Source organism: Staurois parvus, unplaced genomic scaffold (genome assembly GCF_062004578.1).
Source record: "Staurois parvus isolate SC_StPar_1 unplaced genomic scaffold, SC_StPar_1.0 ptg002083l, whole genome shotgun sequence".
Classification (NCBI taxonomy): domain Eukaryota; kingdom Metazoa; phylum Chordata; class Amphibia; order Anura; family Ranidae; genus Staurois; species Staurois parvus.
Genome location: NW_028319879.1, coordinates 161,520 through 173,601, shown reverse-complemented (window position 1 = coordinate 173,601; position 12,082 = coordinate 161,520).

Here is a 12,082-nt window from a genome sequence, read left to right as displayed (position 1 = left end):
GTTTTTTTTTTTGCCTTTTTTAACATCCAGTAAATTATATTTGCAGTTACTGTCCTGGCTGGCACATGAAACAGGGACTGCAGTGCTGCAAGGCAGATGTACTAACCACTAAGCCAATGTGCTTAGAGGTTTATTCATTAACAATGATCTTCCCTTCTCTTAATTGGAGGATCATCAATTTTTTTTTCTGGTGACTCCCTAAGAAAGCTTAACCTCTTCGCGCCGGCGCCTCCTGGCCCTTTAAGAGTTTCAGAACCCGGGGGGCGGGGCGGGGGTTTTAGGGTCATGTAATAAAAAAAATACAGTGCAAATAATACAAATAATTAAAATTGTGAAAAATTATATGTGAAAGTCCAAAGAAAAAGTCCCAAATTAAAGTCCAACGTCCCAAAAAAAGTGAAAAAAAATTATTATTTACTCAAACTTTATTCATTTTCCAGCTTGCTCACTTTATAATTTATAAAGTTTGAGTAAATAATAATTTTTTCACTTTTTTGGGGACATTGGACTTTAATTTGGGACTTTTGCTTTGGATTTTCACATATAATTATAAATTATATAAATTATATGTGAAAGTCCAAAGAAAAGTCCCAAATTAAAGTCCAATGTCCCAAAAAAATGGGAAAAAATTATTATTTACTCAAACTTTATACATTTTCCAACTTGCTCACTTTATAATTTATAAAGTTTGAGTAAATAAATAATTTTTTTTCACTTTTTTTGGGACATTGGACTTTAATTTGGGACTTTTCTTTGGACTTTCACATATAATTTATATAATTTATAATTATATGTGAAAATCCAAAGCAAAAGTCCCAAATTAAAGTCTAATGTCCCAACTAATGTGAAAAAATTATTATTTACTCAAACTTTATACATTTTCCAGCTTGCTCACTTTATAATTTATAAAGTTTGAGTAAATAATAATTTTTTTTCACATTTTTTTGGGACGTTGGACTTTAATTTGGGACTTTTTCTTTGGACTTTCACATATAATTTTTCACAGTTTTGATTATTTGTATTATTTGCGCTTTATTATTTTTATTATTTTTTGATGTTTAGTCAATCCTTGAACAGCAGCATTTCATTTTTCACTTATTTCCTTGGCACAAGTTTGATACATATTTTTATTGTCATGTGACCGCCGTGATTCGCCGTCACGGCGGTCACATGATCGGACACCGCGCGGCTGCATATTTGCGTGCAATTAGAAAATACATATGTGCTGAGTGCGCACACCCTGCGCACAACCGGCACATATATGTCCGCGACTCACAGAAAGGTCCCAATTTCACCTTTCGATCGGGACCTTTCCGTGAGTCATGGACATATATGTGCTGCGTGCAGGGCGTGCGCTCTCAGCACATATGTATTTTCTAATTGCACGCAAATATGCGGCCGCGTGGCGTCAAGGGGTTAAAGTGTATCTAAACTCTAACACTACACGTGCAGGACTATTTTAAATCATTATTAATTAAATGTGGTCGATCGGTATTTGAATTATTATAATTTTCTAGATCCTGCCATAGATCCAGTGAGCTCCTAACTTCAGCCCTGTCTGAGTTCACTCTTCAAACTACAGAACATCTCCTCTTTATGTTACAGAGCTGTGGAGAGGGGGAGGAGTTTTGGTTTAACCGGCTTCCTGCCCTATAGGGTGACAACGCTGCTTCTCTGTAGATACAGTACAGTTAGAGTTGTCACCTTAGGACAGGAAGTGTGGAACTGGGAGGATCACGTTAAAAAAAAGAAAACTAATGCAGCCACCACAAGGACTGGTAAACTGTTAGGTGCGAAGTTTTGTTTTTGGGTTTCGATACATTTTATTAGTATATCCATATAGTTTGTACATGTAATGAAACGCACAATTCAACAAAATGGAATAAAAAAAAAACAAAAAAACTAAAACCTCAAATATTCAAATATTTAAATATCTTGTCTTTAATTGCTCCTAATTCTCCTCCATTATAGTCAGCGTGTGATCTCATATGATAATGTAATTCTGTGTTCTATGATCCGTGGCTCCTGGAAGCGGTATGGGGGGGGGGGATTCTCACTGCCGGGGGGACCCTGGTGGGGGCGGCGGGGGGGATAAGAGCCTGGATGGCGATTCAGTCCCTGTACATCTACTTGTGGCTGAGAAATTCAGAATGTGGTGGACTGTCCCTTTAAATCAGCCTGCTAATCTCAGCGTGGGCCCTGTAGCAGCGCCGTGTGCCGTGGTGGAGGGCACCGTGGATCTGGTATCATTCCAAATCTGAAGCAATAAATATTTCACCAGTTCATGCTGCTACATGTGCAGGAAGATTTACAAAGCAGAATCACTCGGAGAGAAGACTCGTCCAAACTAAATATAAATCCGGCAGACGGCTGCTGCAAGCTGAGAGTTTTCCCCACTTGCAGGGTGACCCCATTTCACTCTGCGCCAGTAGCGCCGTTATGAAACTGCAGTCTAGAAACAATATACAGAGAAATCCCCCCCCCCCCCCACCCCCACCCCACCGCTCCTTCCAACATTCCCTCCAGCTCTGCATCCCTCTCCCTGTGCCGTACCGTCATCTCATCCCTCACTATATACAGTTGTGGCCAAAATTATTCAACCCCCAATGCTGTAAAGGGGTTTAGGGACTATAGTGTACATTTGGAATTGTATTCAGAATCAAATCCTACAAGGACGTTGTAACTACCCAAATGCAACTAAAATGACATCAATTGTTTATGTAATACAGTAGTAAATGGTTCTTATGTGGTTTCTTCATTGCCACAATTATTCAACCCCTTAAAGACTACCACTCTGAAGAACAGAGGTTCATACAGGTGCTTTCCATCAGGTATTGAAAACACCTGTGGATGTCACCGAGCAGCAATCAAGCATAATAAGCACCAATTAGGCAGCTTTAAAATGACTGTGATACTCAGCTCCTTCTAGACATTTACTGGTGTGGTTACAAACATGGTGAAGGCAAGAGAATGGTCCAGGAAGACAAGAGAAGAGGTGATTTCTCTTCACAGGAAGGGCAATGGCTATAAGAAGATTGCAAAGATGTTAAACATACCAAGAGACACCTTAGGAAGCATCATTCGCAAATTCAAGGCAAAGGGCACTGTTGAAACGCTACCTGGTCGTGGCAGAAAGAAGATGCTGACTTCGACTGCTGTGCGCTACCTGAAGCGTAGAGTGGAGAGAAGTCCCCGTGTGACTGCTGAGGAACTGAGAAAAGATTTGTCAGATGTGGGTACAGAAGTTTCAGCCCAGACAATAAGACGCACACTGCGTAATGAAGGCCTCCGTGCCAGAACTCCCAGGCGTACCCCCTTGCTGTCTCCAAAGAATAAGAAGAGTCGACTGCAGTATGCCAAAAGCCATGTGGACAAACCACAAAAGTTGTGGGATAGTGTTCTGTGGACTGATGAAACAAAATTAGAACTGTTTGGGCCCATGGATCAACGCTATGTTTGGAGGAGGAAGAACAAGGCCTATGATGAAAAGAACACCTTGCCTACTGTGAAGCATGGTGGAGGGTCAATCATGCTTTGGGGCTGTTTTGCTTCTGCAGGTACAGGGAAGCTTCAGCGTGTGCAAGGTACCATGAATTCTCTTCAGTACCAGGAGATATTGGATGGAAACGTGATGCAGTCCGTCACACACCTGAGGCTTGGGAGACGTTGGACCTTTCAACAGGACAATGATCCCAAGCATACCTCCAAGTCCACTAGAGCATGGTTGCAGAGGAAAGGCTGGAACATTTTGGAGTGGCCATCGCAGTCACCAGACTTAAATCCGATTGAGAACCTCTGGTGGGACTTAAAGAAAGCAGTTGCAGTGCGCAAGCCTAAGAATGTGACTGAACTGGAGGCCTTTGCCCATGAAGAATGGGCGAAGATACCCGTAGATCGCTGCAAGACACTTGTGTCAAGCTATGCTTCACGTTTAAAAGCTGTTATAACTGTAAAAGGATGCTGTACTAAGTACTAAGATTGAATGTCACTTGGGGGTTGAATAAAACTGATAATGCTGTGAGCACAGAAAAGACATTTGTGGTTATTTCATTATAACTGTTATGTTATATTTGTCTGACCTACAAGTGCCTCTTTAATGTAAATGTAAGCAAGATGACTGAATGATCAAAAGCAATGTCAAACTGGCCAAAACACTCAATTTCAGTGGGGGTTGAATAATTTTGGCCACAACTGTATACCGTATACCTCCCTCTCCTCTCCATCACACCGTCATCTCATCCCTCACTATATATACCGTATACCTCCCTCTCCTCTCCATCACACCGTCATCTCATCCCTCACTATATATACCGTATACCTCCCTCTCCTCTCCATCACACCGTCATCTCATCCCTCACTATATATACCGTATACCTCCCTCTCCTCTCCATCACTCCGTCATCTCATCCCTCACTATATATATATATCGTATACCTCCCTCTCCTCTCCATCACACCGTCATCTCATCCCTCACTATATATACCGTATACCTCCCTCTCCTCTCCATCACACCGTCATCTCATCCCTCACTATATATACCGTATACCTCCCTCTCCTCTCCATCACACCGTCATCTCATCCCTCACTATATATATATATATATACCATATACCTCCCTCTCCTCTCCATCACACCGTCATCTCATCCCTCACTATATATATATATATACCGTATACCTCCCTCTCCTCTCCATCATACCATCATCTCATCCCTCACTATATATATCGTATACCTCCCTCTCCTCTCCATCATACCGTCATCTCATCCCTCACTATATATATATATATACCGTATACTTCCCTCTCTTCTCCATCACACCGTCATCTCATCCCTCACTATATATATATACCGTATACCTCCCTCTCCTCTCCATCACACCGTCATCTCATCCCTCACTATATATATATACCGTATACCTCCCTCTCCTCTCCATCACACCGTCATCTCATCCCTCACTATATATATATACCGTATACCTCCCTCTCCTCTCCATCACACCGTCATCTAATCCCTCACTATATATACCGTATACCTCCCTCTCCTCTCCATCATACCATCATCTCATCCCTCACTATATATATCGTATACTTCCCTCTCCTCTCCATCATACCGTCATCTCATCCCTCACTATATATATATATATATATATATATATATATACCGTATACTTCCCTCTCTTCTCCATCACACCGTCATCTCATCCCTCACTAGATATATATACCGTATACCTCCCTCTCCTCTCCATCATCTCATCCCTCACTAGATATATATATATATATATATATATATATATACCGTATACCTCCCTCTCCTCTCCATCATACCGTCATCTCATCCTTCACTAGATGTATATATACCATATACCTCCCTCTCCTCTCCATCATACCATCATCTCATCCCTCACTATATATATGTACCTAGTATTTTCCCCTCCTCCCCATCCCTTTTCCTGCACCATACTGACATCTCATCCCTCACTTTATATATATGTACCTAGTACCTTCCTCTCCTCTCCATTCCTCCCTCAGCACCATACTGACATCTCATCCCTAATATATGTAGCATTTTCAATAACAGTATCAGTGAACTGGTGTCCTGGGCAGTAAGTTAGAGGGGACAGCATGAAGCCCCAAAATGTACAGAAGCGTGATAGATGTTGTCACCCTCTTCTGTCCATCCCTGGACATATCTGGCTAAATTCAACAAGAGAACTGAAGGGGTACAGAGGATTGTGAGCTGAAATATATTTTGGATTCTGTTGTAGATTGGTCTGTACAATGGTAAAGTAGCCCTGGATATTGGGGTTGAGGTTCAGGTTTACCACAAACATAGGTTTGTGATACACCCCTAGGATCCAAAAGGTTCTCTAATTGGCAACTTCTGAACAAAAACTTTGTGGACCCACCAATACCAACTATTTCAAATATATTAATATTTATAACAAGGTTTACAATCCAACAAACAACATACAAGTAAACAAAATAAAACTACAATTTGTTAGACACCAAATATGAAATGTAAATTAAGAATGTCTTCCATCTGGCCCTTGTAAAATAGGTGTGTTTGGTGTCTAATTGATTGACATTTTCCCGTATAGTAACCACTTTTGAAGGTAACTCCATCACAGCAGGAATTATGGAAAGTGGATAGGGTTTGGCTGTAGTAATTCAGACTCAGGAGGTATATTACTCAAACCATCCCATACTTAGTTTAAAGGATAAGTTCACCTCTCGTAACATGTTACATGTTACATCCATGTTCAGGGGTAACATGTTACGAACGGACCGGCCCCTAGATTGTAAGCTCGAAAGAGCAGTGCCCTCGAACCCCTCGTGTATTGTATTGTTACTGTCTTGTCTCATGTTCTGTCCCCCCTGCTACTGTACAGCGCTAAGCATACCCTTTGGCGCTATATAAATACTGTATAATAATAATACTCGTTCTAATACAGATAAATATTTGGGAAGACAAGTAGCCAGCTCTTCAAATATTTATACTCAAGTTTTGACTCTGTTGGGAGGACACAAGAGCCAGAGCAGCAACAACCTTCCACTGAGGGGAATTTACCTGTGCATCACATCTTTCTTCTCAATGCTCAGGTTACAGGGAAGATTAGTGTTAGGTTTACAAGGAAGATTAGTGTTAGGTTTACAAGGAAGCCTAGAGTTAGGGTTACAGCAGGGGTCTCCAAACTTTCTAAACAAAGGGCCAATTTACTGTCCTTCAGCCTTTAGGAAGGCCAGATTGTGGGCAGTAGGAGTAGAAAATATCCAAGGCCCAGCATCAGTAAAAATAAGCATGGCCTCGGGATTGGTGGTCAGTAGGAGTAAGAGTAATGCCCCATCATTGGTATTATTGGGAGGAATAGTACCCCATCTTTGGTATCAGGGGAAGAAATAGTGCCCCATTGTTAGCATCAGTAGAAGGAATAGTGCCTCATGTCGTTGAGAGAAATAGTGCCCCGTGGGCCTGATAAAGGCTAGCAAAGGGCCACATCTGGCCTGGGGCCACAGTTTGGAGACACCTGGGTTACAGGAAGTGTTAGTATTAGGGTTACAAGGATGGTTAGTGTTAGGATTACAAGGAAACCTAGAGTTAGGAATTACCAGGAAGGTTAGTGTTGGGGTTAGAAAGAAGATTAGTGTTGGGGTTACCAGGAAGGTTAGTGTTGAGGTTACCAGGAAGGTTAGTGTTGGGGTTAGAAGGAAGCTTAGTGTTGGGGTTAGAAGGAAGCTTAGTGTTGGTGTTACCAGGAAGGCTAGTGTTAGGGTTTGAAGGAAGATTAGTGTTGAGGTTATCAGTAAGGTTAGTGTTAGGGTTACCAGGAAGGTTAGTGTTGGGATTAGAAGGAAGCTTAGTGTTGGGATTACCAGGCAGGTTAGTGTTGGGGTTAGAAGGAAGGTTAGTATTAGGGTTACAAGGATGGTTAGTGTTAGGATTACAAGGAAGCCTAGAGTTAGGGTTACCAGAAAGGTTAGTATTGAGGTTACCAGGAAGGTTAGTGTTGGGGTTAGAAGGAAGGTTAGTGTTGCGGTTACCAGGAAGGTTAGTGTTGGGGTTAGAAGGAAGGTTAGTGTTGGGGTTAGAAGGAAGGTTAGTGTTGGGGTTACCAGGAAGGTTAGTGTTGGGGTTAGAAGGAAGGTTAGTGTTGGGGTTAGAAGGAAGGTTAGTGTTGGGGTTAGAAGGAAGGTTAGTGTTGGGGTTACCAGGAAGGTTAGTGTTGGAGTTAGAAGGAAGGTTAGTGTTGGGGTTAGAAGGAAGATTAGTGTTGGGGTTACCAGGAAGGTTAGTGTTGGGGTTACCAGGAAGGTTAATGTTGAGGTTTACAGGAAGGTTAGTGTTGGGGTTACCAGGAAGGTTAGTGTTGGGGTTAGAAGGAAGGTTAGTGTTGGAGTTACCAGGAAGGTTAGTGTTGGGGTTACCAGGAAGGTTAATGTTGAGGTTTACAGGAAGGTTAGTGTTGGGGTTACCAGGAAGGTTAGTGTTGGGGTTAGAAGGAAGGTTAGTGTTGGGGTTAGAAGGAAGGTTAGTGTTGGGATTATGGTGAAGGTTAGTGTTGGGGTCACCAGAAAGGTTAGTGTTGGGGTTAGAAGGAAGGTTAGTGTTGGGGTTATGGGGAGGGTTAGTGTTACAGTTATGGAAGGGTCTCTCTCCTTTCCTGTCTATCTCTCCATTCTTCTTCAGTCTGTTTGTCTCCTTTCCTGTCTCTCTCTCTTCTATTTTCCTCTACTAACTCTCTTTTCAGCCCCGTCTATGTTTTCCTGCTTAATGTTGAGGTTACCAGGAAGGTTAGTGTTGGGGTTAGAAGGAAGGTTAGTGTTGAGGTTAGAAGGAAGGTTAGTGTTGGGGTTACAAGGAAGGTTAGTGTTGGGGTTACCAGGAAGGTTAGTGTTGGGGTTACAAGGAAGGTTAGTGTTGGGGTTACAAGGAAGGTTAGTGTTGGGGTTACCAGGAAGGTTAGTGTTGGGGTTACCAGGAAGGTTAGTGTTGGGGCTATAGGGAGGGTTAGTGATGGGGTTACCAGGAAGGGTAGTGTTGGGGTTAGAAGGAAGCTTAGTGTTGGGGTTAGAAGGAAGCATAGTGTTGGAGTTACCAGGAAGGTTAGTGTTGGAGTTATAGGGAGGGTTAGTGTTGGGGTTAGAAGGAAGGTCAGTGTTGGGGTTAGAAGGAAGGTTAGTGTTGGGGTTACCAGGAAGGTTAGAGTTGGGGTTAGAACGAAGGTTAGTGTTGGGGTTACCAGGAAGGTTAGTGTTGGGGTTAGAAGGAAGGTTAGTGTTGGGGTTAGAAGGAAAGTTAGTGTTGAGGTTACCAGGAAGGTTAGTGTTGGGGTTACCAGGAAGGTTAGTGTTGAGGTTAGAAGGAAGCTTAGTGTTGGAGTTACCAGGAAGGTTAGTGTTGGGGTTATAGGGAGGGTTAGTGTTGGGGTTACCAGGAAGGTTAGTGTTGTGGTTACCAGGAAGGTTAGTGTTGGGGTTATAGGGAGGGTTAGTGTTGGGGTTACCAGGAAGGTTAGTGTTGGAGTTACCAGGAAGCTTAGTGTTGGGGTTACCAGGAAGGTTAGTGTTGGGGTTACCAGGAAGATTAGTGTTGGAGTTACCAGGAAGGTTAGTGTTGGGGTTACCAGGAAGGTTAGTGTTGGGGTTATAGGGAGGGTTAGTGTTGGGGTTACCAGGAAAGTTAGTGTTGGGGTTACCAGGAAGGTTAGTGTTGGTGTTATAGGGAGGGTTAGTGTTGGGGTTACCAGGAAGGTTAGTGTTGGGGTTAGAAGGAAGGTTAGTGTTGGGGTTACCAGGAAGGTTATGTGTTGGGGTTACCAGGAAGGTTAGTGTTGGGGTTAAAAGGAAGGTTAGTGTTGGGGTTACCAGGAAGGTTAGTGTTGGGGTTAGAAGGAAGATTAGTGTTGGAGTTACCAGGAAGGTTAGTGTTGGGGTTATAGGGAGGGTTAGTGTTGGGGTTACCAGGAAGGTTAGTGTTGGGCTTATAGGGAGGGTTAGTGTTGGGGTTACCAGGAGAAGTTAGTGTTGGGGTTAGAAGGAAGGTTAGTGTTGGGGTTACCAGGAAGGTTAGTGTTGGGGTTAGAAGGAAGGTTAGTGTTGGGTTTAGAAGGAAGGTTAGTATTGGGGTTACCATGAAGGTTAGTGTTGGGGTTAGAAGGAAGGTTAGTGTTGGGTTTAGAAGGAAGGTTAGTGTTGGGGTTACCATGAAGGTTAGTGTTGGGGTTAAAAGGAAGGTTAGTGTTGGGGTTACCAGGAAGGTTAGTGTTGGGGTTAGAAGGAAGATTAGTGTTGGAGTTACCAGGAAGGTTAGTATTGGGGTTAGAAGGAAGGTTAGTGTTGGGGTTATAGGGAGGGTTAGTGTTGGGGTTAGAAGGAAGGTTAGTGTTGGGGTTAGAAGGAAGGTTAGTGTTGGGGTTAGAAGGAAGGTTAGTGTTGGGGTTATGGGGAGGGTTAGTGTTACAGTTATGGAAGGGTCTGTCTCCTTTCCTGTCTCTCTCTCCATTCTCCTTCCGTCTGTTTGTCTCCTTTCCTGTCTCTCTCTCTTCCATTTTCCTCTACTAATTCTCTTTTCCTCTCACCCCCGTCTATGTTTTCCTGCTTATTGTTTATTTCTCACTCATTGGCATCTCTTTGAATCCTCTCCCCTGGTTTCCTCTCAGTACAAACAGCCCCGTGGAGCGCGCTGATATAAAACACACCGGCGCTCCCTTTGTCTCCGCCACCGCAGCTAGGAAGTTTATGGCGAGTTTTTTGTCAAGACACGACTCGTCCATCAAATTTAAAGGGAATCCGTCCTCCAGGATCTCTCTATTACATTTCGGCTTGTGTCGCGATGACAGTCATCTGTGATGAAGCATATTCTGCTCATGCATCCGTCTTCCATATCATCTCTGAAATCTGAGTCTCAGATACAGCTATTGAGAGTAAATTGTGCGCTCAGTGGGAAACCCCCCCCAAGTCTTCTTTGATAATGTGAAGTAAATGGAGTCATGCCTGCAAGGGAAAATAGCGGATAATCTGCCAGTTAAAGGAGAACCCTGCCCTCATCCTGAATTCTTATAGCAAGATTTTAGCTATTAGTAAAGATCATGCCATGTTTTCTCATATGGGGTTGTCACTGCCCCATGCTGCCTGCCTACAAATGTTGAAACTCCATGCTGCCAATACTTCAGCAACTGTCAAGCCTGCTCACGTCAATGCCAGTTAAGGCAAACTGCGGTGGTCAAAAAAATAAAAAAGAGGGATGGGGATAGTCACAGCATGATTTACCTGCCCCTAGAGTCATCATCTGCTGGGAAACCTGTTTGGAATTAACAATTAACTAAAGAAATAATTTCAGTTGACGAGGAGCAATTTTAACACCCAGATTTGTGGGCAAGCAGAACTCAAATGAGCATGTGCAACTGCCTGCAAGGAATGGGGGGGACTCATCATAGTGCGATGTAGACTTGACTCTTTTTGCATGGAGCTCTCCTTTGGCGGTTAATGGCGGTGCGGGAATCCATTGCTGTTGCTGGGTAAATGCTGCCTCGGATTTTATGATAACCTTTAAGGCAAATTGCGGCAGCGACATATGTGTAACTGCCTGCCGTCTGCAGAACTGCCGCCTGCGGAATGGAGTGTATATGGCCTTTTGTTCACTCAGTATGCCTTTATCTCCTGTTTTATCTGTTGCATTATTCTGACAATATAAACAGACTGATAATAAAACAATATCTTCCTCCCACATATCTCCATCAAACTCCCATTATAGTTTTACCATCCATAATCTCGGTCTCTGTTCCTGTCTGCCAGGATGTCTGTCCTCCCAGGGTCTCATTCCACTTCTTCCTCACTGTCTCTATATCTCTGTCTTCTCAGTGTATCATCCCTCTCCTTCCTCACTGTCTCTATATCTCTGTCCTCTCAATGTCCCATCCCTGTCCTTCCTAACTGTCTCTATATCTTTGTCCTCTTAGTTTCCCATCCCTCTCCTTTCTCATTGTCTCTATATCTCTGTCTTCTCAGAGTCTCATCCCTCTTCTCCCTCACTGTCTCTACAGCTCTGTCCTCTAAGTGTCTCATTCTTTTTCTTCCTCATTGTCTTTAAATCTCTGACCTCTCAGTGTTTCATCCCTCTCCATCCTCATTGTCTCCACATCTCTGTCCTCTCAGTGTCTCATCCCTCTCCTTCCTCACTGTCTCTATATCTCTGTCCTCGGTGTCGCATCCCTCTCCCTCCTAACTGTCTTTATATCTTTGTCCTCTCAGTTTCCCATCCCTCTCCTTCCTTACTGTCTCTATATCTCTGTCCTCTCAATGTCCCATCCCTCTCCTTCCTCACTGTCTCTACATTTCTGTCCTTTCAGTGTTTCATCCCTCTTTTCCCTCACTGTCTCTACAGCTCTGTCCTCTCAGTGTCTCATCCTTCTCCTTTCTCACTTTCTCCACATCTCTGTCCTTTAGTTTCTCATCCCTCTCCTTGCTCTCTGTCTTCACATCTCTGCCCTCTCAGTGTCTCATCCCTCTTCTTTCTTTCTGTCTCCACATCTCTGTCCTTTCAGTATCTCATCCCTCTCCTTCCTCACTGTCTCTAATCTCTGTCC